This window comes from Nicotiana sylvestris, chromosome 10 (genome assembly GCF_000393655.2).
Source record: "Nicotiana sylvestris chromosome 10, ASM39365v2, whole genome shotgun sequence".
Classification (NCBI taxonomy): Eukaryota; Viridiplantae; Streptophyta; class Magnoliopsida; order Solanales; family Solanaceae; genus Nicotiana; species Nicotiana sylvestris.
The window spans coordinates 156,525,422-156,530,732 of NC_091066.1; the positions used below are offsets into that span (position 1 = coordinate 156,525,422).

General features: G+C 38.0%; 1 long non-coding RNA gene across 1 annotated transcript; it reads right to left on the reverse strand.

The window, feature by feature from the left end:
- Nucleotides 1–861: 861 nt before the first annotated feature.
- LOC138880492 (uncharacterized) lies at nucleotides 862–3,570 on the reverse strand. Its single transcript, XR_011403192.1, has 2 exons — nucleotides 1,513–3,570; nucleotides 862–1,195 (listed from the first exon to the last, which is right to left on the reverse strand). It is a non-coding gene; the product is annotated as an uncharacterized lncRNA (long non-coding RNA).
- Nucleotides 3,571–5,311: the final 1,741 nt, after the last annotated feature.

Genomic DNA, 5,311 nt, shown 5'->3' on the forward strand with positions numbered 1-5,311 from the left:
TAGTAAATTCCACTGAATAAATAATGAAACATCAACAACCTTTAAAAATTTCTGAATAAACCCATAGACATCCAAGAACTCGATGTCACAAGTGCATGAGCAGTTTCTAAGAAATAATGTAATACAACAACCGTCCGGAATACAATGTTAGATAGAAATAAACACAGTACTCTGAAAGAGACTTGCTGGCTGCGAGTCATCTCGAAAAATGCAGCTCACCTAAGTCTCCGATCAACCATGCTGCTATGCCCACTAGGCCACAAGAGATGCATGTGCCAGTGCAACAAAGATGCACAGAAGTGTAGTATGAGTACGCAAACAACGTGTACCCAATGAGTATCCCGTCTAATCTCGAAGAATTAGAGACGAAAGGTCGACTTCGACACTTGCTAGTGGTCCAATAATGTTATATCAATAATATATTAAATCATGAATTTTTTTATAAACATGATTGTAATTCAATAGGTTGAAGCAAGTAGACAATTATTTCTTTTATAAGAAATTTCCAAATTTCTCTTCATCATTTAAACATATATTCATAAACTGGGAAGAGGCAATAACAAATTCAATAAGTTTCAAGACAAGCACTACAAGCATGGGCAAATCATACCGAGGTCGTATGACCCGATCCAACAGAAATGTAAAGTGTGCACTGTCGTGGGTCGAACGATGCTAACCATAGATGCATCTATTACCCCGCTCGCAATTCAAGCATGCGACGTGTTCAACATAAATAAACAAACACCCTTCTCGCGAATCATACATGCGACACAGGTACACATAGAAATACATGCTCAAACGACAAATAAAGAATTTATCGGCGAGCGTTTATCCAAATAAAAGCAAATTCTCTTTTAGAGATTTAAGAAAAAGAAGTTTAATCCTTTTGGAAATTCATTTACTAATTCGATAAGATTTAAGCAATTCAACTGCCAACAAGATTACAAATATTCCAAGTATAACATGCTTTTGGGTCCTAGACTACCCGGACTTACACATAATGGTAGCTACGCACGGACTCTCGTCACCTCGTGCGTACATAGCCCCCACAAATAGGAGCACATAACCAATTATATCACCTATAGGGACAATTACCTCTTACAAGGTTAGAAAGGAGACTCGCCTCACTTTGAAGATCCATAAACGGCATTCCATGCTCTTCCGAAGACTCGAATCGATGCACAATGCTCCAAAACTAGCCAATAATTATGTGAACCCATTAATATGTGTTCAATTACTCATTACAATCCAATTTATAACAATCCCTACCCCGATTGAAAAGTTGACAAAATTGCTCTCGGGCCCACGTGCTCGGATTCCGAAATTTTTCGAAGATAAAGTTTACCCATAGCCTCATGAACTCAAATATATAATTTACTCTCAATTTCATACCCAAAATCGTGGTCAAATTCCAAGAATATCAATTTTCTAGGTTTTCCCTCAAACCAATTTACATGCTAAAATCCATACATAATCGATATATTTAACTCAAGATATGTGGGATTGGCTTACCTTATTTTTGATGATGAAAATCCCTTCTTGAATCTCTCCAAGAATCGCCCAAGCCAAGAAAATATGAGAGAAAATGGTCAAATCCCGATTTTTAAAAGAACCATTCTGCCTCCAGTACTTACGCACCTGCAGTCCCTCGACTGCTTCTGTGGTTCCGCAGGTGCAGAACTTCTACCGCTTCTACGGATATCTCACCAGGCCCTCTCTTCCGCTTCTACGACTCAACCGCTGCAGGTGCGGTCCCGCTTCTGCGGCTGCTCGACCACATCTGCGGTCCCCTTCACTATTGGCCCAAACTGCATCTGCGGCTCCGCACCTACGGCCCAATTCGCATAGGTGCGGTTACACCAGCAACCAACAACTTTAGCCTTCTAAAAATTCCATTTTCGATCCGTTAACCACCCAGAATCCACCCGAGGGCCCCGGGACCCCAACCAATCATACCTACCAGTCCCAAAACACATTATGGACTTGCTCGAGGCCTCAAATCATATCAAACAACGCGAAAACCATGAATCGACCTCCAATCCAAGCTTTATGAACTTTAGAATTTCAAACTTCTATATTCGATGCCGAAACCTATCAAATCATATCCGATTGACCTCAAATTTTGTACACAAGTCATATTTGATATTACGGACCTACTCCAACTTCTGGAATCACAATCCGACCCCGATATCAAAAAGTCAACTCTCGGTAAAACTTCTCAAAAAAACCTTAGAATTTCTATATTTAGCCATATGACTCCAAAATGACCCAGGACCTCCGAATTCACTTCTGATCGCGCTCCCAATTCCAGAATCACCATACGGAGCTACTCCCAGACTCAAAATCCCAAACGGACATCGATAACACTGAAATGTACTTCAATCCAAACATATGAAATTTCTTCCAAAATACTAACTTCCACAATAGGCGCCAAAACGTTCCCGGGTCTTCCAAAACCCAATACGAACATACGCCCAAGTCCAAATCATCATATGAACCTGCTGGAACCTTCGAATCCCGATTCCGAGGTTGTTTACGTTGAAATCCAATCTTAGTCAATTCTTTTAACTTGGAGCTTCCGAAATGAGAATTCTCTTTCCAAATCAACTCCGAACTACCCGAAATGAAATTCCGATTATGCGCACAAGACATAATACCTGAAGTGATGCTGCTCATGGCCTCAAACTGGTGAATGCCGCGCTAGAGCTCAAAACGACTGGTCGGGTCGTTACATAACAAAGACTAATTAAAGCACAGAATGTAGTAAATAGAATAGAAATGGACCTTTTGGCTAGAGATTCTTTTATTATTTTGGAAATGAGAATCTCATGAACAAAATGATATGGCATCACATTTACGAAAAGTCTCTCGCGAAATGAAACGGAGCTGTTGAACGGGAACCTCGTCGGTGGTGACCTCAAGCATAGAATTTCGTCGGGATTTATGGAGGATTCTGGAGCTGTTTCTTCGGCGAAAATGACAATGTTTTGAGCCGCTGCTTTTGAACAGTATCGGACTATTTTGTTGGTGTTTCTTGCTGGGTTTTAGTGGAGGAAAAGCTACTCGTTTCAAGGAGACTTTATGGCTGAATTTTTCTGGATTCTAGACTGGAAAACAGAGCTAATTTTGAATGAGTTTTGGGAGAATTTAAGGGTTGTTTTTAGTGTGTTTTGGGATTGTTCGGGGGATGGTTTTGGGTAGAAAATGACTATTTTTTGGTGCTGGTTTTGGGACAATTTTTTGGCTAAAAAAGGGTGGCATTTTTGTGGCAAAATGGCATGAGAAGATAATGTTTTGGTGAGGAGTTGCTGCTGGTTTTGTTTGCGTAAAAAATTTGGAGTTTTAGGGGTTGAGAAATAGCTGTGTATTGTGTTTTAATGGTGTCTCATTGCAATGATTTTTTGAAGAGGAAGAAGAAAGATACTACCATTTTTGTGTGTGTTGCTGCTTTTGTGAGGTGGGATGAGGCGCTGGAATTTTTGGAGTTGAGGGGTCCCTATTTAGAGATGAAGGAATTGTGGTTGATTTCTTTTTTGTGGAGAAAGGGTGGGGTGCTGAAGCTTAGAGAAAATCTCCTGGTGCTTACCCTCTTTATTGGAATTATTATGCTTGGGGAAAAAATTCATGTGGTCCCCTCTTTGGAATCAAAAAATGTTGAACAAAGCTATTTTTCTCCAAAAGAAACGTGAGTCCCATGTGAATTTGGATAGGAGGGAATAAAAATGCTCATGAAGAAAGCTAGGTGTCACAAAACAATTGGTCCTAAAGAAAAGAATCTTTGTATAAGAGGAAATGACACGTGATGTGGACCAAAAAATAAGGGAAGGAAAACCACTAAAATATTCTTTCTTGATTTCTTTCGTTCCCTTTTTTCTTTGCTTCTTCCGTTCTTTTTCAAGATTTTTACTCTTTTTTCATTTTCTTTATTTTATTATTTTGTTTCTTTTAAGGATTAACTTAAAATATAATTACACAAATTACTAATTATCTAGGACAAAAATTGATATTAAAAGGGAAAAGAAATAATCATATTAGACAAATCTAAATTCTACCTAGTATTTACAAAATACTTATAACTTAAAATCACACTAAACCAAGTAAAATATTTTTTGAAACTTTTCTTTTTATCTTTTATAAAAATAAAATAAAACTAACTAGACAAAATATCAATAAGCTAAGACAAACAAAATATTTTGGTAGTTTTTTTTTAACTTTTTTAAGGACAAAATAAAGCAAAAGGTTTAAAATAGTCAAATAGTTCCATTGACCTAAAACTAATATTTAACCACTAAAGTTATAAAATTTTAAGGAGGGTTAAAAATTACATGTCTACAGCTGTCCCTCTTTGACTGGAAACACGAAGAGTTTTCAGACAACGAACGACGAGACAGGTTTTTTTGACCTGACCCTTATTTAGAGAGACCAAAAACTAAAAGAAAAGAGAATGTGACCGAGCCCTGGTATCTGAGCTGCCTACATATCCTTGGCTATAAAGGAATCAGACTACGTATAGTTCAGAATTAGGAAAAGTGATGGAGTATACGGAGGTGGTGAGCCGATTGAGGTGCCGTCGAGGTTCCGGTCCGCGGTCCCGTTATTACATCAGAATCAAAATCTAACAGAACTAAACAAACCTATCATCTATGAATTACAAAATTCCTAACTATGAGTTTTCTGAAGCTTGATCTTGAGTCTTGGTTGGTTCTTCATGCAGATTCTGATCTGAATCTTGATGCTTGTTAGCTGTAGGTGTTGGTTCTTTCCTTTTTCAACTTCTTCGGATCAAGACCGGACATGCAGTGCTCATGACTTCAGCCATGTCTTGAGCAGTTCACATCTTTCATCCGCTTTTGCATTTGGATTTACTTCCCTTTTTTTCGGATGAAGACTTATTCTTTTGGTTATCTCGGACTGTCGACTCGCATTTTTTAGGCGAGCTTCTGTTACTTCTATCTTGAATTGAATTCTGAAATAATTTTCCTAATTCTCTAGGCGGGCGCCTGCTACTATAACAAAACAGACAAAACAAAAGAATTTTTTCTGCCCCAGTTTGGTACTGGGAACATCTGTGAGTGTTAATCGAATCCTGTTATCCAAAAGAGTTCTACAAATTTAAAAGCTAAATCTCATTATCCAGGAGGGTCCTAAAAACTAAAATTAAATCTCATCTTAAGAGTGAAAATTTGAAAGCTAAATTCTATTTCCTAAAGGTAAAACTTATGCTAAATCTCATTGTCCATGAGTATCCTGGAAACTTAAAACTACACCCCATTATCTAGGAGGGTCCTAAAAAACTTTAAAATTAAATCAC